Consider the following 22286-nt stretch of genomic DNA (forward strand, 5'->3'; position numbering starts at 1 on the left):
TGAGTCAAAGAAACAAACGAAAGCACCCATGACATTCCATTTATCTTCTGTCAAACTGGCAAATAATGTTTTAAACTGGAAAACCAATTCTGGCCAGAGAACAAAGAAAAGATGCCCTCAGGCTCCGCCCGTAGAAGTATAAATTGGTGTGGTTTTCTTGGAGAGTGGGGAGATGGGGCAATGGGCGTTTTTGCACAGTGTACCCAAATCCCAATGAAAGTCATAGAAATATGTCCTAAGGAAATAAGTTTCTGCATGAAGATTTTTAGGCAAGAACACTCGTTATATGTAGTACCCAAAACTGGAAACAATTCGCACAGGTTGAATAAGTTATGGTAGGATGGTAGGCAGCCACTGAAAATGCTGTTGGAGACCATTCACTGACATGGAATGGTACCCACGATGGACTGCGAGGTGGGCGGTAGGAGAGTTACAAAAGCAGTGGGCGTCACATGCACGCTGTTCGATAAGAGGTGCGAGTAATCGCATAAAGAGATCATCAAGGGCCTGTGGACACTGGTCATCCCTGGGAATATGCTCCGGTGACCAAGGGACTCTCATAAACTCTCTTGCTGCAAATCAGAAGAAATTACAAGACAAGCTGGTCAGTTTCCTGGCTGACATGCTGACAAATCATCTTTCTGTTCCCATTGATTTTGTTCTATGAATCACTTTCAGTTGAGCGATTTGGAATCAGAATGCAGGGAGGCATGCACTTGACCTGGACGCAAACACTGATGAGAAAGACAGCACCTGCCTCTCAGCCGGCACTGGGTCCAGCAAGTCCATTACTGTAATGAAAGAGGGGGAGCTAGCAGGGGAGCAGGGGCGGCACCACTGTCACCATATTTTCCCTGCAATTAAAACTATTTTTTTAAGGTAGTGCAAGTGATGGAGAGGTGTGAGCGCAGCCTGCCTCTGCCTGCCTTTCAGATGTCAACGAAGTCTGTGCACACCTGAGCGCCCGGGCTCAAATTCCAGCTCTGTGCTCACGAGCAGTGGGACCCTGGGCAAGCCACTTAACCTCATTGTTTTACCCTGATCTGTACCATTGGGGAAATAATCACGTCTGCCCCACAGGTGAGTTATCACAGGGTTAGAATCCACTTTGCAAAGATTGGATAAACACTTGTGGCTACTGTTCACCTCGGTGTTGTTACTATGTTTATTCAAGCACGACACAACCTCTTTCCAAAGGAATTTTGCTTGGATAAGGATTATAAAAATCCAGTTAAGTCATGTGCATACCCCGGACCCATCCACTCTGCTGCACCGCACGCACCCATCAGAAGCGCACAGAGGTTCACCAGTGCGTGCACTCCAGCATGTGTGGCAGAACTGTTCACAACAGCCCCAATCTGGAAACAGCCCAAATGCCTATGAACAACTGAATGCATCAACTCTCACGTGTCTGTACAATGGCACACAATACAGCAAAGCAAATAAACAGCCTTCAACTGTATGCAACGTCCTGGATAGATCTTGCATGAAAGAAGCCAGACACACAGTGTGAATACTGAGTGATTCCACTGAGATAAAGCATGAAACAGGCAAAGCTGGAAAACAATGGTGGTTCCTCAAAAAACTAAGCATAGAATTATCCTATGATCCAGCTATTCCGCTTCTGAGTGTTTACCCAAAAGAATGAAAGCGGGGGCTCAAAGGGGTATCTGCACACCCATGTTCATTGTGGCATCATTCACAAGAGGTGGGAGCAACCTAGTGTCCATCAACAGACGAACAGATAAACAAAATGTGGTATATTCATACAATGGGATATAATCTTGCCTTCAAAAGGAAGGAAATTCTGATATGTGCTACAACATGGATGAACCTTGACGACATCATGCTCAGTGGAATTAGCCAAACACAAAAAGTCAAATACTGTTGATTCCAGGGTTACAAAGCAAGGCACTTGCTGCACAGAGCTCTCGGCTGATGCCTCGCCGTCAGAGCTTCTTGAGCTCAGCAGAGTGCAGGACCAGCCGTGAGCGAGACCCCTCTGGGCTTCTGATCAGGGACTTTCCTCTGGGTCCCGGGCCCTGACCAGGTGCTTGCCTCTCCCCTTACTGACCTGCCCCCTACTCCACGCCTGCAGACACCAGCAAAGAGGCTCCACTGTCTGGTGGCTGCTGGAGCCAGGGTGGCCAGGGCAGGACCGAGGCCTGGGCAGTGTTTCTTGACAGGCTCCGAGGTGCAGGGCGGCTGGCGTGCCCCTGAGCCGAGGGCACAGAGAAGCTGCTCCTACCCCACCAGCACCTTCTTCTTCCTCCTCAGAGCCCCTCCTCAAAGGGCAGGCACCTTCTTCTTCCTCCTCAGAGCCCCTCCTCAAAGGGCAGGCTTCCTTCTCGGCCACACCTCCTTGGCCTTTTTCAGGGACAGGGAAGGAGAGGAGGAGGGCCCCAGGCAGCCAGACAGTTTCCTCGCTCTCCTGGGCATCGTCTGCCTTCTCAGGCTTCTCTGAGCACTTGTGCTGTCAGCTCTGGGGGAGAGGCACACTGCACAGAAACGCAGACAAAGTTTTCAGGGATTCTGCTGACTTGGGCCAACAGAGAAAGAAAAAGAGCTCAGAATTGAGGGCGGGCAGCAGGATGCAGAGAGCTGGTGGCCCCGAAGAGACAGCAAGGCTTCACTCCACACAGCAGGTGGACACGGAGGTCGCTCCTCCCTATGCCCCAGCATCCCGGGGTCTCTGGGCCCACCCATCCAGGTGCTGCTGCCCCTGCTCAGGCTGCAGCCAGGCCCTGGAGGCCACAGCAGATCCAAGACCTCCCCCTCCTCCAGAGAGATGCCGGGTGCAGGGGGAGTCCCCGGAAGGCTCCTGGCAGGCGCCCAAGGACCTGTGCACAGCAGCAGACATGTGCCTGCTCCTCTGGGTGGCTGGGCTTGTCTGGGGTATGGCTGCCCTCTCCTGGCTCAGCGGGGCAGTGACCAGAGGGGCTCAGGGACAGGGTCACTGCTGGGTCCTCTGTGCCCCTGGGACCCCATATTCCTATGACATAAGAGTGATGGGGCTTTAGGGTCCAGCTTCCTTGTTTTCAAGATGAGGAAACTGAAGCTAGAGGAACGAGGCACTCCAGCAAGGGCTAACGTGAGGTTCTGGAGCTGCGGACACGCTGTGGGAGGAGAAGAACACGACTTGCGGTCAGGGCAGGGCGCCAAGCCTTCAGTTTGCACTCACCCGAGGGCACCTGACTGGAGGAACCCAGCCCGGGGCCAGCCAGCCGAGGGTCCGGACTGCATCCACATCACTCCACCAGCCAGCCCTACGCTGGGTCCTGGACACAACCTGGCCGCACCCCCTTAGGGTCGTGTGGAGCAGGGGCCTCAAAACCCCCTGGCCGTGTGAAACGTGCATGTTCCCAGGTCCAGGGACTGGCATTTTACCGACTGCTCTGCCTTCCCTGCATTCAGGACCCAGCAGCCCCCATGCAGCACGCCCCAGGCTATGTCTGCAGAGATGGGACCCCAGAGGCCAGAACCAGAGGGCTCCCCCCAGGGGGCTGTTTCTCCTTTGGCGCCTTCGTCCCTGGGCTGTGGTGTGAAGCGCTTGCCCACTGGGAAACAGGCAGCGACTCCCCCCATGGGTGTCCCGACCCCAGGACTCCTGTTACTGCCAGGATGGTTGTTGTGTCACAGACATGCAGCCTGCCTGGCGCCCCACTCCGGACCTCTCCCTCAGGGCAGAGAAAGCCCCCGGTTTGCCTTCTGGGATGTCTGGCACAGGTGGGCAGCACCCCCACAGCCCGCCCAGGGAGGCAGCTTCGCGGTTCCGGGTCCTCCATCAACGACATTAGGATTCCAGGCACAGGCGACCACAGCCCGTCTGCGCCCTGAGGCTCGCCACGGCCTCTGTAACGGACGGGCGTGGCATCAGCGCAGGTTCCCCTTGGCCCAGGCATCTGCGCTCGCCCTGTGCCTGCGCTTCCCTGTGGCAGCTGACTTGTGGAGTACGGACCCATCGATGCGGCTCCCAGAATCTCCACTGTCTCCTGAACCGCCGAGGGCTCGCACACCGACCCGGCCCTCCAGTGCCGCTCTCAGGAGCAAGGCCTGCGAAGCCGGGCGCTGGGCCTCCCTGGAGAAGCAGCGCAGCCTTGTTGCGGCCACACCATTCGATCTTCATGTTATCAATAAATGATGCTCGGGCCAGACTCCAGCACGGCCGGGATGTCCACACAATTCTGGATCAAACGGGGCAGCTCAGTTCCCGAGTGCACAACATTCAGGGAGAGGGAGGTGTTGGGTCTCAGATTTGCTGGGTTTAGACCCATTAGAAGAGGAAAGAGGTGTCTTTTGATAGACTCTCGAAACATCAGCTCCTGCAGCTGCCGCTGTGCCTTCCAACGGGAGAACACACTCCTTTCCTCCAGAGGGACGGAAAGCTGCTTAAAAGGAGATGCTGTTTCAGTGGATCCAAACTGAACCAAGTTACTGAGACGTCTGTCCCGGGGGCTGGGCCTGCACAGGGCCTTCCCTCCAACGTGGCGTGGCTGCCACTGGGGTCCCCTGCTGGTTCTCCCGCCAGCCTGCTGGTCAGCAGGGCGTTGCTCAAGGCGCCTCCGTATCCTGCCTTGACAGCGGCCGTGGCCTTCTGCTCCTTGGCCAGAGGGCAGCCTGGGTGGGCCGGCTGGTCCCCCTCTTTGCTCTTCCCGGCCCCTCCCTTCCGCACAGCAGGATGTGCATTACGTAACCTAATGGCCTGGGAAATGCCCGGACTTGTTTACAAAGCAGGTGCAAATAGCGGGAGGCAGCTGAGGGCCAGGCTAAGGTTCCAACATCCTTTAATTCTTTCTTAGATTGTCAAACGTGTGACGTCCATATACACCTAAGAATGCTGCAACTGGTGCCTAAGCTCCAAGCACACGCTGTGATCAGCCCAGTGGGGGGTGGGCCTGGGCAGGGCGGGACAGTGGGGTGAGAAGGACAGTCTGTTGGGAACCCCCCAGGGCCACCTGGAGGCCCAGCCTAGCCCGGAGTCTGGACAGGGGTTCCACGTCTCCCCAACAGCCCAACAGAGTGAGCAGCAGGGAGCCAGCAGGAGCCCGGGGAAGGGAGGAAGAGGCCGGAGCAGAGCCGGTGTGAGCAGCAGGGAAGTGACCCACCAAGCTCAGCACCGCCCCTGATGTGAGACCCACCTGCGCTCGCGGTGACAACCACAGACTGAAATGAAAGCTAACTGGTCGATGTAGCAGATGCCAGGACACTGACTCACAGTTTCTTCTTTTTAAAAAAGAGGCAGGGGCTGGCCCTGTGGCCGAGTAGTTTAGTTCTCGCGCTCCGCTGCAGGCAGCCCAGTGTTTCGTTGGTTCGAATCCTGGGCGCGGACATGGCACTGCTCATCAAACCACGCTGAGGCGGCGTCCCACATGCCACAACTAGAAGGACCCACAACAAAGAATATACAATTATGTACCGGGGGGCTTTGGGGAGAAAAAGGAAAAAAATAAAACCTTTAAAAAAGAGGCAGAAGTGAAGCATTTGTGTGGCCTTTCCTGTATGAACTGTCGGCCGGGGCAGCAGGGAGGTGGGGGGGGGCAGCAGGGAGGTGGGGGGGGGGCAGCCTCTCTCCATGGAAGAATTCAGCTGATAGAAGGAGGGGCTGAGCCGCCCCCACTCTCTCAGCTCCCAGGGAGTGAGGCAGCCAGACGCTGCGCCTGCCCCCAGAGTACACCCATTCACGTGGTGCACGTTATCCTGTGCAGAGGGGACTGGAGCCCCCATAGGCCACAGTGTGGACGGACCTCGGAAATGCGATGCTGTGTGAAGGAAGCCAGACGCAACGGCCACAGAGCGCGGCTCCTTTTATGTGAAACGTCTGGAACAGGCGAATTCATGGAGACAGAGAGTAGCTTAGTGGTGCCAGGGGCTGGAGACCAGGATTCTTTCCTGGGGTGATGGAATGTTCTGGAACTAGATAAGGGAGAGGTGATGATTATATGACACTGTGAAGGTGCTAAACGCCACTGAACTGTACTCTTTAAAATGGTAGATTTTGTGCTGTGGATATTTACCACAGGGAAAAGGTCAACCGATCAACAAATGAAAGGGCGCCAGGCTCTGATCCTGTGAGGTCCAACTCCTGCCCTGGAGGAGAGCGGGTTCCCACGGCAGGGGGGACGTGGTCCTGATGGGAAAGTCGAGTCGGGACTCTGACTCAGTTTCTTCAGCCAAAAACAGTGCCAGGGAAAAAGGAAGGCGAGACAGTGACGACAGGGGAACCTAGAGGCCAGGCTGAGAGACGGGAGCAGCCGCGACCAGCCGCGACGGACGCGGTCCCGACCCAGAGACACCGAGGGAGCAGTGGCCACACGCACTGCGGAGGCGGCGGGACGCGCGCCCTGCCCTGTGACTCCTCCCTGGTGTCGGGGAGCCACGGACGCTGGCGTGCTCGGAGAGCCGCACGTCTACAGGACCGCAGGGAAAGAGGCTCAGAAAATCCCAGACTTGCTTCCTAGTGGTGAGCGGGGGCGGGGGCGGGGGCGGGGGCGGGCCTGGGGCCAGGATGGGGCCCGGGCGGGGACGGCTGCGCGGGTGGGAGGGGAGTGGGGGGCCCAGCGAGGCAGCTGCTGCAGAGGGTCATGGATACATCAGCTCATGGGCCTCTTCTCTCTATTTTCGTATGTGTTTAAATTTTTCCAGAAGAAAAGGTTGTAAAGTGAGAAGGGCAGACACAGCATTGAACAGACAGGAGGTCCCCAGACTGGGGCCCCTTCTCCACACCGGCCAGCTCCTGCCTGTGCAGGGTCAGCAAGTTGCGAAGGGCTCAGCTCAGCGGCGCTGGTGACCCCCGTGTGTGGCTCACATCCTTCCACACATACAAACCTTATATTTTTGACGGTATAAGAAACACAAAAGGAAAACTCAGGTGACTGTAAACCCCGCAGGCGCGGGGGTGGGTGGCCCTGGCGGACCAGCTATATTTGTGCACCTCATAAGCAACCACAGGCCGCTGTCCAGGCGCCCGGGTTTCATGGCACTCGGCCGGCTGCCCAGAGCGAGGTGCCAGGAGAGACCATGCATGTGCACTTTCTTCTTTCTAGTCATGTAGTCCCATGCCGCTCACCCTCGGTGGCTGGCTGCCTGGGGCCTCCTGAGGCCCTCCTAGCCATGCTGGTGACCTCCAGGGAGACAAAAGGGAAGGGACCCGGGTCCATCCAGCAGAGCCAGGACACAGAATAGACGTCCTGCACCAGAACTTTCCCTCGGCTTATCTCTAGGGCGAGGCTCTGCCCTCCCAGGGTCCCGGCTCTGGGAGGGTCCCTGTCCCCTAGCCCTGTTCGTGGTGGCTCCCCTGCTTCTCTCCTCAGGTGGGACTTTTCCACGGAGGCCATGAGCCTTCATGGGAGGGGCGAGAAAACGGTGCTGCTGCCACCAAGACCCCCTGTTCCACCCTCTCTGGGCAGACGGCCTTGCCCTCCACACCGTTCAAAGCTTGGGGCTCCAAACCACTGCACCAGTGGGCCCCACAAGCCTCAGGGGCTGGGGTTACACGCCTGAGCGTCAGTCTCCCCATGGCCACCTTGGCCACCAGGGAGCTGGAGGGGTTGGTGGGCCCACTTCACGGACGGCAAACGAAGGGCAGAGACCCACGGTGCTTGTCCAGGCTTGACTCCTCACTGGCGTCCAGCCCCACCCCCCCAACCCCTGCTGTGCCCTGAGAACCACACATAAGACCCAACTGTTTGGTGGGTTTCCCAGAGAAAGAATGATAGCTTATCAAATGTTTCCACTCTGCTCCTGATGACACATCGCTGTGAAACCCCGGTGACCCTACATGATCCGCCACTTCCTGGCCACAGAGGCGCTGCCTCTGAGCAATTCTGGGGCCACAGAGTCTGAGGAAGTGGCTTTGATGTGAGGGTGACAGGGCCGAGAGCAGTTAGAGACCGCGGAAATCTCCCCACCCAGGGACGGCCCCTCAAGTGGACGAGCCCTCCCGCCCAAGCCCTGCAGGAGCCCAGCCTCCTTAGACCCTTGGGGGTCTGGGGCCGCCAGGACCTCCCCACAGGCCTGGAGAGCCTCTGTACAGTCCAGACAAGGGGCTTGAGGAGGACGCTTCCAGGCCGGGCCACGCTCCCTGAGAGCCCAAGGCAGGGCCCCCGTTTCAGGATGGAGACCAGCTTCTCCCCTCAGGCCCCAGCTGGTGAGTGCTCCTCCGCAAAGGAGGGTCAGTGGGGCGTCCACTCTGTCCCCACTGTGGCCCAGCAGCACCAGCCTTGCTGTTTCCTGGAATTCTCCTTGGGGTGGCAGGAAAGGCCTCTGGCCACCATCCCGGGCACTGCTGCCCAGAGTGGCCCTCTCTGAGGCAGAGACCACGTGCTTCTCACCCAGTACCCAGTGCCACAACCCTTCATACACACACACATGCGCACTGGCACGCCTTCACACACCCGCACGCTCACGCACGCTCATTCTCTTGCAGTAGCTGAGTTCCACAGCTGAGCCGCCCTTTCCCAGTTTCCACCAGATGGAGCATTAAGACCTTCCGGTTTTGATTTTTAAAGTTTTGTGGCTCTAGACCAGCACAGTCCCGTAACATATAATGGGGCCATGTGTGTAAGTCTACATGAAACAGGGGAAAGTAATTTTAATACCTTTGAATTTAATCTAATATACCAAAAAAATCATTTCAACATGAAATTGATATAAGGAGTTATTCATGAGAAATTTCACTTTCCCTTTTTCTATTGTCTTCAAAACCAATGTGTGTTTCACTCCTCAGCACATCTAAATTCAGATACTAAATTGTTATCAGAAATTGTCGATCATACTTAAATTTCATAACATTTATAGTAAAAAATGTAAGTTGTCCCAAACATACTTGAAAGTTTTCAGTAACTGGAATTGAGCATCGGTTTAAAATTTTATATTGAACTTAAAGTTGAATCCAAGTGCTCTGTGACCGTCACGTGGGACTGAGTTTCAAAGGCCGCGTCACCACCCCCACCTGCAGGCAGCCCACCTGGGTTACTAGCCACGAGATGACATTATCAGCAAGGACTCAGAGACCAGACAGGCTGGGGCACCAGGTGGGCCCAGCCACCCTTGGAGGTCTGTACTGATGGGGACCTGGGGAGTCATGCAGTGAGGGGCCTGGCCCCCCGAAAACCTAGCTGGCCCCAAATCTTTCTTCCCCGGGAGCCCTGTGATGCCGTGGGGACCCAGAGTTCGGCTCTTCTTTCATCACCTCCTCTTCCTCTTCCACCACAGAGATCACCTGTGACAGCCGGGCCCCGGCTTTGCGTCCCCCACCGCCAGGCCCAGTCTTCGTGTTGGCACTGGATGACCCATATAAAACCCCATGACTACGACCCCATCCGTGGCCTAGGGAGTGGGAGGAGGGGCAGGGGCCCTCTGAAAACTGCAGGTCAGATCCCTCCCACCTCCCACACCTCCCCCTGCACGAGGATAATGGCCTGGAGGGAGCCATGTGTCCCAAACCTGGCACCGTCCCCTCCACTGGGTTCCAGCCCACTGCCTTCTCTCATCCCAGCTCCTTCTAGGACCTTTGCATGGGCTGCTCGCCCACCCTCATCCTCAGACCCCGGGCCAGGTGAGGGCCTGGGACGGGTGAGCACGTAGCTCCTTGTCACTCCTAAACGTACACTATCATGGCTTGTGACCGTGGTTAAATCTCAGGGGCAGCCGTCTCACCCAGTGGCACCTGCCTCTCCAGGAGGGACCTCTGGCTTTGTTCTCCACCGCATCCGGGCGCTAGGATGGGGGAGGAGTCGGAGAAGCACTAGAACGAATCAGTGGACAGAGATTTTGACAGAAGCTCTGAAACCCCTCCCCTGGGACCGCAGCCATCACCCTGGGGGGTGTAATGCTGCCATGCCCGCCGAGCTGGGTGGGAGAGACCGACACGGGCCCCGCACAGGCTCCCACACCCACTCCACTCCTCGCAGCTGGAGGTGGGCACACCCCAGCTGGGGGTCTTTACGCCGTGCAAGGAGCTCAGAGGTCCAGGCAGGAACTCAGGGCCCAAGGAACCTGGGCGAGGACTTTGCTCTGCTTGCTGACAGGTGTCCTGCTTCTCAGGCGTGTTGGGTCTGTGTAATGGGCTGAAATGCCCTTCTGTCCCACTGTCCTGAGTGTCTCCCAGGTCCTTCATCCGTTTGTCCAAAACAGTGTGTGAATCTGACGAGTATTGGGACTGGTGGGCACAGGGGTGGCCCTTGGGGACAGAAGAAGACGCATCCCTGGTCAGCACGGCACTCTCAGCAAAGTGCCCCAAACAGCAGAGAAGCTGCAGTGACCAGGAGCTAGCAGGGGAGCCGGGGCCAGCCCCACCCCTGGAGAAGGGATGCCCACCGAGACCCCAGAGTGGGAGGGCAGCCAGGCTGAGGGGTGGAAGGCCCCGGAGCAGACGCAGAGGGAGGGAGGACAGCAAGGCGGCCAGGAGAGAGAGGGTGCCTGAGCGAGCGGCCGAGTGACCGCAGATTGTACAGACCCTCCGTGGTGGGTAGAATAGTGGCCCCAACGAGACCCACGTCCCAGTCCTCAAAACCTTTCGCCTTACCTGGCAAAGGCTGTGAACCTGAGACAGGAGTTGATCCCGATGATCTGAGTGGGCCCATGAATCTCAAGGGTCCTGAGTGGAAGCAGGCAGGAGGGTCAGAGCCAGAGAAGACGTGAGAAGGGAAGCACATGTCAGGGTTTTGGGAGGAAGGGCCGTGAGCCGAGGAATGTGGCGGCCCCTGAGAGCTGGAACAGGCAGGACTCCCCCTGGAGCCTCCAGAAGGAACTTCATCCCGTGGACACCTGGAGCCCACTGGGACCTGGTGGGACTTGGGTTCTCCAGGGCTGTACCACGGTGACCGTGTGCTGTTCCAGCCCCGGGCTCGGGTGATTTGTCACAGCAGCAGCAGGAGACGCACCCCACCTTCAGGGACGGGTTCTCTAGGGCTATAAGCAGGACAGTGATCAGCCTAATCGGTGTTTCCTAAATGGGAGTGAGTGATGGGTCGGTGACCCCAGGGCCAGCGTTATTGATGGCTCACAGTGTCCTGGCACCCTGTGGTGTTGTCTCATTGACCCTCACTACAGCCCTGCTGGGTACCCGCCTTACAGAGAGACAAACTGAGGCCCAGGGCGCTCCCTGCATGCTGGCCCTCATGGCGGGCACTGGATCTCGGAGAAGCCTGGGTGGGTGGGTGCCGTCCGCAGGCATGCTCATGTGCCTTGTGTGGCTTTGTCAACAGGCTCTCTCCTTTAGTCCCAAGTGTGGCTGGGAATCCCCTCGCTCTGGAAGCCTGTCGCTGGTCAGGCTGGTCGGGCTGTCCCCGCTTCCATCTGTCCAGTTCAGGGGCTCCGTCCAGGCTGAGCCATGGGCAGCTTCCCAAGTGGCTTCTCTGGAGCATTTAGGAACCTTTCCTGGGACTGACGGAGCTTGACCGTGGGTGCTGGTGGGACGCCCACACAGGAGGGACAAACGCCCCAACCAGCAACAGAGGGAGCTGGGAGTGGAGTTGCATTTTCTGCTCCATCAGAGAGGAGGAAGGGGGGGTGACACAAGTATTCAGATCATCAGTGTCCACAGACACGAATGTCATCACACACGTGCATTAGGGATGGTGGTGTCACCTGTGCAGGTTGGGGAGCTCTGTGACTTCTGGACCTGCCCCTCCTGGGACTTCCAGGCTGGTTGGCAATTGTATTTTCTGCTCTAATGATGTAACTGATCCTGTTCCGGTAATTTTCCAGAGCTGAAACTTTCCTCTCAGGGCAGGAAGGACATTCAGTCACTGACAGCTCAACCAGAAACATTTCTACCCGACCAGAAGTCACAGCTGCCCAGAGCGGATCCAGGACGTGACTCAGCCCCACAAGGAAAGCAGGCAGCTCCTGGCAAGTCAGGGACATCAGCTGCTGCGGGGCTGCCATCGCAGGACCCCTCCGGAGCCAGGGAAGGTGGCCTGCTGGGCGGTCTGTCCGTGCCCCACCCTTCAGACTACATGCCTCTCTGGCGTTGATGGGGTACGGAACATTCCAGGGAAGGAGGCTCAAGTGGGCAAGCCCTCAAGACCCTGGCCGAAGGTGGGCGAGACGGCCGCTTAGGTAACCCGCTCCCAGTTCCCCTTAGGGGGGACGTTGGGGGAAACAGAAGTGCCCGACGACGCAGGCTTCTCTCAGCCCGGAGTCTCCGGGCTCGACTCTCTGCAGGCTGACAGTGGCTGTGTGTCCAGCTTCCCCCAAAATGACCCTGAGCCAGACCAAAACGAAAGAGAAGTGAAGTGTTACGCTGAACCTACGTCCAGGATGTCCACCCTCAGAGCACATAGCAGGGGGTCCCCTCCGTGCCCCCTGCCCTAGGGGCAGGAGGGCCCACATGGAAAGCGAAAGTGACAGTCCCACGTTCCAGTGGGAGCCCGCAGGACCCAGCCTTCCTGCTCCTCTTTCCCTGACCTGATAGCTGACACCTCAGCTTCTGCCTGGCACCCACGGGGACCTCCCGGCCAGGAAGCCCCTGGGAGATCTGGCCTGCTCCCGGGCTGGCTTGTTACGGCCACATAACGGAGTCTGTTCCTCTTTCGAGCACTTTCCGGGCAATTCAGTATTTGGATATTTTTAAGGGAAGTTCTTTATTATTATCCAAATATGTCACTATCAAAAAAGGGAAACGCCATCCAGACCACATTCCTGCCAGTTTCACCGGAAAGAGCAGATTATGCCGGCACTTGATGTGCAGACTCGGACGGGCCTCCGGCCCAGAGAGAGGAGCAGCACACCCTCCTGCCCATGGAGGGAGGCGCCCTGACTGTCTCCAGCCCCGATTCCTCACCAGGAGCACCAACAAGTGGGAACAATGCAGGCTCTGTCCCCAAGTCCCCACCTCCCCACGTCCCTCTGTCCCTGCCAGCCGCTGAAAGTCACCAGTGGTCTGAACAGACTCCACGGAGTCCACGCAGGTCAGCAGCCCAGGTGCGCCCCCCGAACCCCCCGCAGAGGCCTAGCCGTGCTCTCCTCCCCAGAAACGTGGGTAAAGATTTAGCCACTGGGACCCACCAGCGTCTTCCTTGGTGGGCTCATCCTAGGCACTCAGTCTGCCATGCAACAGGAAAATCCCACTGCTTTTCATCCTTCAGTGTACAACTTAACTAAGACAAATAGACAATGCGAAGCCAGTCCGGGGCGGGCCGCCGTGCCCAGGACAACAGCGGCTGGAATGCAATTTCCTGGTTGGGCCTGGTCCTGCCGAGGGTGTGGTTGGCTCCGGAAGGCAGTGCCAAGAGCCTGGAGGCCGGCCAGCCTGCCTTGAGGGGTCGAGACACCAATGTGAAGCCGAAGCTGGAACTCAGAAGCGACAAGAAAGATGCATCTCTGTGAAATGGGAGCAGCCTCAATGCAACGCACCTGCAAGAGGCAGGTGTGGAGCAGTGCTTGGAGGCCCGACCAACCGCCCCAGGCCTGCACCCCTCCCCCAACCCGCCCTGAGCCAGACGGGGCTTTGTGCAAAGCAGCAGCTAGCTGAGCGTGGGCTGTGCCAGGCTGCTCAGGGATGGTTCCAGGGTGCTCGGTCAGAGTGAGGAGCCTGGGGAGGACAAGGGTGACAGAGAGTGGCACAGTGAACAGCAGGGCAGGCCCTCCTCCCCTGCAGCCTGGCCCTTTCTGGGTGTCCTTCCATCACAGAGCCTTCCTTCCTCATTCCAGACACCTCAGGGCCCACCGAGGCCTCAGACCAGGAGGTAGGGGGTCCTGCAGCCTAGGGCATGTCTGAGGGGTCAGGGGGAGGGCTGGCACGGGAGGTAAAGGTCCCATCCCTGCGTCCTCCACATCAGCTCTGCCTGAATCTGTCTTATTGATCTGGGTTCTGTGTGAGAGTTCAGTTCCGTCAGTTTACAGGTGGGGAAACTGAGGCCCTGAGGAGGCTTATGACTCACCCAGGGCCCCTTAAAGAGCAGGGACTGGGACATTCACAGCTTGGCGTTTAGGCCTCTTCCTAAGGGACCTGCCAGCTGGTGCTGTGTGGCCTGCTCCCAGACTCCAGCCAGCCCCCGAGCCCCAGTCCTGGTGTGTGGAGGAGGAAGCCTTCCGTCCACTCCAGCCGCTACTGCTGGGTCACCCTCATGCCTGGGCCAAGCTGTCCTTCCAGGAAGCCCTCCGGATGATGGGACCCAGGAACTTCCTCCTGACTCTGGGCATGAGTTAACCGCCACCCCCCCGCCCGGCCCAGGTAGAAGGACACCTGGGGAGAGGTCAGCAGCCTTGGCCCATCTTCTTGGGTGCTGCTGACAGCTGCCAGGATCGGAGGGACTATGCTGATGCTCACCCTGTCCCTCATGTCCCGGACGCCCTCTCCTTCACTGGCAGCTCCTTCCCTGTCTCGTCCCACCCAGAGGGCCCTCGGCCTTGGTCCTGGATGTATGCCACCCAATTGCCAGAGGTGACATCCCACTTCTCACCTCTGGGCCTGACTGTCCCTGAAACCCAGAGCTGAGTGCCCATCGTCACCTCTGGGTGTCCAGCAGATACCTCAGAGCTGCCTAACCCAGAAACTGGGACTTCCTCCCAGATCTGCGCTCCCCTTGTTCCCCTCATCTCATGGACGACCCTCTCACCTTCACGCCCAGCCCAACGTCTGCTCCAAGAGTCCTGGGCCCCACCTCTGAAACAGCCCTCCAGTCTGCTGCCTCCTCTCCACCCCACCTACCCGCGCCACCTCTTGCCTGATCTCCCTGCATCCACTCTGGTCCTCTGCCCCCACCAGTCTGACTCCATACCGTGACATCTCCTAAGAACACACTTCAAGTCATGTCACAACGCAGTTAAAACATTTCGGTGACTCTCCAGTGTTCTCCAGATAACGTTTGAGCTCTTTACCATGCTGTGGGAGGAGAGCTGGCATAAGGGAGACCTCCATACATCATTGTCACCGTGATCATCATCATTGTCACCATCACCACCACCACCATCCACATCATCACCACCATCACCACAGTTTGCCCACAAAGCAAGGGAGAGTCTCCCTAGAAGTGGGACCCAGGAGACGGACGCCTCTAGACAGCTCTTCTGTCACTGTGAGCAAGGCCTGGGCAGAAGGAAATTAACACCTCCCGGGCCACATAGAGACATACTGATGAAGGTTATGAGGAAAATATTTATTAGCACTCTGGGGGGTTTTCCATTTCTCTAATCTGAGGCAACCGGCTGTGAGTCACTCGTCACCAGAAGTTGAGTTCAGCAGGCCAGGCAGCCCCCACCTTGCTCAACCAAGAGTGAAGCCTGCCGTCTGGAGCCCCGACCGGCGCAACTGCCTTCTGCCGGCTCATTAAGCCTGACTGGTATCACTTTGTGTGGACAGACATGTTGTTTGTCCATTCGTCCTGCGATGGGCACTTTCAGGTGGCTTCTGCCTCTTGGCTGTTGTGAACAGCGCTGCTGTGAACACAGGTGTGCAAATGTCTTTTCAATCCCTGCGTTCCATTCTTTTGGGGTTATAGCCAGAAGCGGAATTGTCAGATTATATGGGAACTCTGTTTTTAGTTTTCTGAGGACGCATCAGACTGTTTTCCACAGGGGCTGCACTGTTGTCTGTTCCCATCAGCAGGTGTACTTTTTTTTTTTTTTTTGAGGAAGATTAGCTCTGAGCTAACATCTGCTGCCAATCCTCCTCTTTTTGCTGAGGAAGACTGGCCCTGAGCTAACATCCCTGCCCATCTTCCTCCATTTTATATGTGGGACGCCTACCACAGCATGGCTTGATAAACAGTACCATGTCCGCACCTGGGATCCGAACTGGTGAACCCCGGGCCACCAAAGCAGAACATGCAAACTTAACCACTGCACCAGCCAGCCGGTCCCATAGGTATACTTTTAAGAATCCCCCAGAGGGTAGAGAGGGGGGATGCGCTCTTGAGGAATGCTGACAGAATGCCCTGGAAAACGAAGTCCTAGGTGAGACCGAGCCTCCCTGAGTGGCTCCAGCCATCGCAGGAGCCAGGCTCCCGTGTCACCTGCTGACGTGGAGAGGACTGAGCGCTAAGGGCGGGAGGCAGGGGGCAGACCGGGATTGCGTCTTGGTGGAGGAGGGACTTCCAGATAAAGGGTTTCTCCGAGCTCTCCTGAAGCAGCCAGGACTTCTCTGGGACAGCCTCCCAGGACAGCGTCCAGCCAGGGGCCGGGACGCCCGGTGGGCTGGTGTCAGCTTCTCCGGTCTCCCACCCTGAGAGCCACAGCTCCCAGCGCGTCAGCTGATTCTCTCCCTAAGACGTTCTCTGGGTCACGTGGCTTGGCCGGCCATGCCTGCCCGGGGCAGCCCCCTCTCCTGGGAGTTGCGCCCCCACCCATCCAGAATCTCCCAGGGCCTCCCACAGCGGGTGGGGTAGGGTGGAGACACCTGCTCTGGGGGTCCTAGGCTTGGGATTTGGGGAGGGGAGGAGCATCCTCCTGCAGATATAAGGGGGCACGAGTGGAGCCTGGACTGGGGCTGGAGAGGCGGCGTGAACACGTTGGAGGCCATGGCCGCAGGAGATGGGGACTCCTGAACTCGGACAGGTCAGGGGTGGAGAAGTGGGGGAAGCAAGATCACCCCTGGGCAGAGCCCAAGTGACGTGTTGGATGGTGACACCACTGGGCAAGGAGGGAGGTAGGGAGAGGAGGAGGGAGAGACAGAGGGAGGAAAGGCGAGGGAGGAGCAGGAGGGAGGGGCTGCAGGTTTGAGGAGGAGGGGCTGGAAGGAGGGAGCCCACCCACGCTTCCCTGAGCGGGCGGCGCATTGGCTGACGACAACGCCGGGAGATGCTCAGCGCCCGAGGCTGGGCCTGGCTCAGGACAGGGATGTGCGTGGGAGGTGATGGCGGTGGTAATTGTTGGGTGCAAGAGGCCACCCAGGGAGCTGGTGCCACAGTGGAGAAATATCCTCTGCCTCGGGACAGGAGCCCATCCTCAGAAATGTGGAGTCCTGGGCCCGGGCTGCAGGCCCTCCAGGCTTGGCTGTGTGTAGAGAAGTCCCTCCTCCTGGTGCTTCCGGTGTGCTGAGCTGGGGGCATGTGGCTTCTAGGGTGCCTGGGCCCTCTGAGGATTCCTTAGGACAAAGGAACATGTGCCCTGTGGGCCAAGTGAGGGGCATGGAGGAAAAGTCGGCACTGCCACGTGGCGGGGCGCAGTGGCTGGGCACCTTGCTCTTGGAGGCATCAGTGCGGCACAGACGCGCCTCCTTCCGCAAGGAGGCCCTCGCGCCGCGTAAGGGCTGCCGGGTGCTCCTGTGCCAGTCTCCCACCATGTGTCCTCTTCTCCCGGCACGCAGACCAGGCGGCGTGCGGTGTGCTGCGTCAGGGGTGCCCTGCAGTCCTCGTTTTGGTAAGGCCTGCCAGGTTAGGTCCCCGAAGGCTGAGGTGGGTTAACCTACAAGCAGTCCTCATCGATGTCACTTGTGCCGGGTCCTTCAGGGACCTCTGAAACATTTTCCCCAGACCACAAGGAACAAGGCAAAGTGTGAGCACGTGCCAGCTCTGTGCTGACCAGCCAGGGAAGGGGGCACCCGCCGGAGTCCAAGTGGGGCTGTGGCCGTCAACGTGAGGGTGGTGACGGCACTGCTGATGAGGGTGTCACGACATGGACAATGTGGGCACAGAGTGTCGGGGAGAGGTCATCTCCCGAGCTGTGTGTGGCAAACGTGGACGGTGTGCCAAGACCAGGGGAAAATGTGAAAAGGAGGGAAGTAGGTGCTGTAAGTGCCCAAGTGGCTGGCTTGGGCCAGGAGTGAAATTTTCTCCTTAAAAATTTCCCTTAACGCTGTTAGGGATGTTGCTTTTGCAATAAATAAAATTCCTGGGACAAAAAGAGGAGGCAGAGAGAGAGAGACAAATGAGAAAGAGTGAGGCAGAGAGAGACAGACAGAGAGACGATGACACAGACAGGGCAGAAGAAAGCCTGACGGGGGAGGAAGCTCAGCTGGGCCAGGAGGGGGAATATGAGGCTGGGCCTGAGGAGGGGTCTGGGGTCTCTGCGGAGCCCTGGGGTGGGACGCTGGGGAGGGGCACAGATGTGACAGTGAGCGAGGGGTGGACCATGTGCTGAAGAGCAGCCTCGGTCTGTTCCCCTGGCCGGCTGACAATTCTTTATGAAATGCTAAAGGAGCGCAGGGGGGCACTGGTACTGGCCCCCGGCACAGCCCCCTGGAGCTCACATCCAGGGGGTCTGGTGTTGCACAAATACACACAGATCTGGCCAGGGGACCAGCGGGGACAGTGGCAGGCAGAGGAGACAGTGGAGAGAGGAGAACGGGAAAAGTGAGTGACTCCAGATTCGTTTTGGAAGGACTGGATGTGGGCAGACGGGGAGATCAGCAGCTCCAGGGTTCTCTCCTGAGCGGTCGCTGAGGAAGACGGGGACAGTGGGAGGGAGCAGGTTGGGACCGAGGAGCAGGCCCTGGGCCAGGACTGGGGTCTGGGAGACAACTGGAGAGGCGGCAGGGGACACGTGGAGGAGGCCAGCCGCAGGTCTCCGAGGGTGGAAGGCAGAGGATGCCTGGTGCGGACACCGGTTGGGGGCGTGTGGACAGAGAACAGCCAGCCTGGGCCCCAGTAATGCCCACCTCAAAGGTCGAGGGGACAGGAGGCCGCAGAGAAGGATGCCGGGCACGGGAGGGCTTGAAGGGCAGGCAGGCGAGTTCCGGGGAGGTGGCTGCTGTCCTAGGAAAGCGGGGCCTCAGTGGGGATCAGCAGGAGAGGGTGAAGGGCGGGCCCCCACGGCGTGACGCGAGTGAATGGCCCGGGGAAGGGCTCTGGTAGGGGTGCGGCTGTCTTACGAGGCAGAGGTGGAGTCTGCACAGAAGGAGGATATGGGGGGACCAGCCACAGTGACCGGGGTGCCCAGGTTTGGAGGTGACCTCAGCGGGTGTGCTGGCCCAGCTGGGGGAATCTGGAAGCGTTTACGGGAAGCATTTCCGGGGGAAGCAAGCCGTGTGACAGCAGAGAGGGGTCCAGCGGCCCTGGCCCAGCCCAGGTGTGAGGGGGAGCTGCTGGGGAGGAGGCGGGACAGCAAGGCAGGGCTGTCTCTGAAGGCCTTGCTGAGGAGGCCGGCCGGCACCTTCGGGTCCCGCAAAGCCACAAGTCACCCCGCTTCCTGTGATGGAATGGGCCATCTGGGATCCGGAAATTGAGCCGACTCTTCCAATGCCCTCCAGGTCTCCATGTTCCTGGGGTTGAATAGAACATTCAGGCCTCTCAGTGAGCCGGAAAATCACATTTCTACCCTGGGATGGGAACATGAAAATTCTCACCAGTGGGAAAGTGCCCAGCTGCTCCGCAGGGCGCTGGCCACAGGCCACGGCCCAATGGAGAGTTTTGAAAAGATTTCCTCACCACCAAGTGGGCTTAGATGCTGCCATTAACCCTCTCTGAGAACTCACCTGAGCCTGCCGGGCCCACTGGACTAGGACGTTTGGGGCAGAGCAAGTCGGCTCAAGCTGCACAGGGTCCCAGTGGCTGCCACGGTTCCCAGGCCCTGTGGACAGCAGATGTTTCTCGGGAAGGAACCTCAGGATCAGAGGGCACGCCTCTTCTGTGCCCCTGGCTCTCTCCTGACCTCTGCGGAGGGGGCTTTCGGTGGCCTCGGCCAGGAAAGGTTGGAGAGGGCCAGATCGGTCACTCTGCCCCGAGGCGAGGCTCTTCAGGGACACATACACCCTCTAGCAAAGTCCCACAGTCTCAGCTGGTCCCACGAGGGTCATCCTGGGCCTGAGGACCTCCGTCGGGGTCTCCTTCTGCCCGACGTGAGCTGACAAGTGCCTTTTGTCCTCTGGACTCGGTGGACCCTCCGAGGAGACAGGCCCGGCTGTGGATCTGCAGGTCCTCCACCCTTCATCCTCAGTGCCCACCGACTCTCATGGGCACTGCAGGGCCCTCCCAGACGTGCCATCTCCCTCCCAGCTATCTCCCAGTGCTTACTGAGCGCTGCCGGACAGAGCGGCCGCTGACTTGTCACAGCTCCGTCACTGGGTTAGAAGCCCTGGGGCTCGGTCTCCTGGTTGAGAATTTGTCCCTCCTTTTCCAGGAAGGCAGGCAGCTGGCAGATCACCCCAGAGGGGCTCTCAGGCCCCTGCAGCTCGTCAGCCAGTGTGGAGCCAGGTTGTCCAGGATGCCTGGCCACAGCTGCCCCTCTGAAGGTTGAAAAAGTCATGAGTTGGGAAGGAAGTGGACCAAGGGCTCAGGCCACTGACAGACCTGGCTGAGCCAGACCCATGGCTCTGTGAGCATGGCTGGCAGGAAAGGGCCATCCCAGGTAGCAGTTCGGGGACCGTGATAAGGCCAGTCTGAGCAGAGGGGACATTGGAGGCCAGTTCCAGGTTGTGGATGTCCAGGACGTCTCCCAGGGCTGGGGAAACTGAGGCAGCCCCTTGCAATCATGTCTTGTGAAGGTGCACCCCCTCCTTCCCAACCCCATGGTCTCGCTAGGTGTCAGACACTGGACCACCAGCTTGCTAGAAGGTTCTCCAGGGAGCATGCAGCATGACAGGGGTCACGGCAAGGCCTATGCCCATGAAATGGTAAAGAACTACAGAGCCCAGTGATCTGGCTTCTAGGCGTGGAGGAGACATGATTCTGGAGGACTTCCTGGAAGAGGCAGGATGGAGATTTGCTAGTCAGCAAAGGAGGATATTATCACGAAGAACACAGGGAGCAAGAGCAGAGGCAAGGTGTGGGGCAGGGGGACAAGCTGAGAGTGTCTGTGGTACAGGGAGGGTCCTGGCTGGAGTGGAGAGAGCAGTGGAGCCCCCAGGAGGACAAGGCCAGCAGGGCCGGCCTGGAAGGGAGCCAAGAGCCAGGCGCGGGTGTGAGCTCCAGCCCCGGGCCAGTAGGGGACACAGGACAAGGACACTGAACAAGGGCCGGAGGGGCCCGGGGCATCCAGAGGCCAGGCGCAGGATGGACCACGCCGGCTCCGCGGGAGAAGCAGATGCTGCCTGCCTCTCTGTATCCAGCTCTGCCCCTTCCTTGGGCCTTTTGCTCCTTTTTGTTGATTGCCACGAGTAGCAGCCAGGACACTTGGCTCCTGAGGAGGTGGCAGCTTGGGGGAGAATATGCTGAGGGCAGGGCCGTGGCAGCCCCCACAGTTTGCTGCAGTTCCCAACAAAATAAAACATGACGAAGTGCCCAAGCAGGGCTGCAAACAAGTGTCGATAATCTGAATGTTTGCGTTTAATGTTTTTAATTCAAAAATACGCTCCATGCAACATAATCTTGCTGGTCACAAGGCAGTTACCGCGTTCGCGGATAGTACGGTGCATCACAGGCGGGCGGGCTGGGCGGGAGAGCCAGGAGGAGGGTGTGATGGCCTGTCCCAGCAGGGCCCGCAGCCTCACGCCGAGCTGTGTTTGAAACTGACGTAAGCACTCACCCACTGTGAGGTCCTTCCGGAAGGTGAGGTCTCCGCCAAATGGGCCTTCTGACCTCCCTCCACCCCCAGACCGGCAGGGCAGGCGCTGGGCAGGCCTGGGCACTTCCGAATGCCCTCTGTCTGGTGAAGACATTTGCCTCTTTATAGAAGCGAACGCAGAAAGACCACACAAGTGGATTCACAATTAAATTCAAATGATCCTTATAGGGAAATGCTGGGCAGCCGAGGCCCTGGGTCTGGACAAGGGCTGGCTCTACGGGCCCTGGAGCCTGGCACAGCTCTTCCCATCGCTCCCACAGAGCCCGTGCCACCAAGCCACCCGCACCCAGCTGAGCTTCTCCCCACTCCACTGAATCTGCCTTTCCCAGAACTTAGGGTGCCCCAGGTGCTCTTGAATGGTACCCTCAGAGCTCGATGCTGTCTGGCCAGGCAGAGAAGGCCAGACTCCCTCTTTCTGCACCCAAAACCTAATCTCTAACTCCAGGATCTCTGAGCAAGGACCAGTCAGTTGGTGGCCTAAAGAGAACATGATGCTGCATCTGCTGCCCAGACACCAAAGCCTGAGCTGTCATCGGTGGAATAAGCCAGATCCAGAAGCTTGTGGTTGAGGGTCTCTGTTCACCCAGGCCCAGAGCTCCCATCACCACCCAGAGAAGGGCAGCCTACGCTGGCTTCTTCAACACATGTTATTTCCAAGTGACTTCTCCATGCATCTGTAACCCCAGGAAGAGTCTGCGCAGTCCACCAGTGCTTTGGAAGAAGGCCCGGGACCCGAGCAACAGAATCAGATTCCCCAGCACTGCTAATTTTTTTTTGTCTTTTTCAAGAATTGAAACCTTGCCTCCCAAGAGTCATCTTGCTGTGGGAGACACAGAGACGGAGGGACAGTAGGGTTGTTTGTGGCCCAGTGTCAGCTACTCACAATTTGCCAGGTGGCTGTC

Source organism: Equus przewalskii, chromosome 21 (assembly GCF_037783145.1).
Source record: "Equus przewalskii isolate Varuska chromosome 21, EquPr2, whole genome shotgun sequence".
Taxonomy (NCBI): domain Eukaryota; kingdom Metazoa; phylum Chordata; class Mammalia; order Perissodactyla; family Equidae; genus Equus; species Equus przewalskii.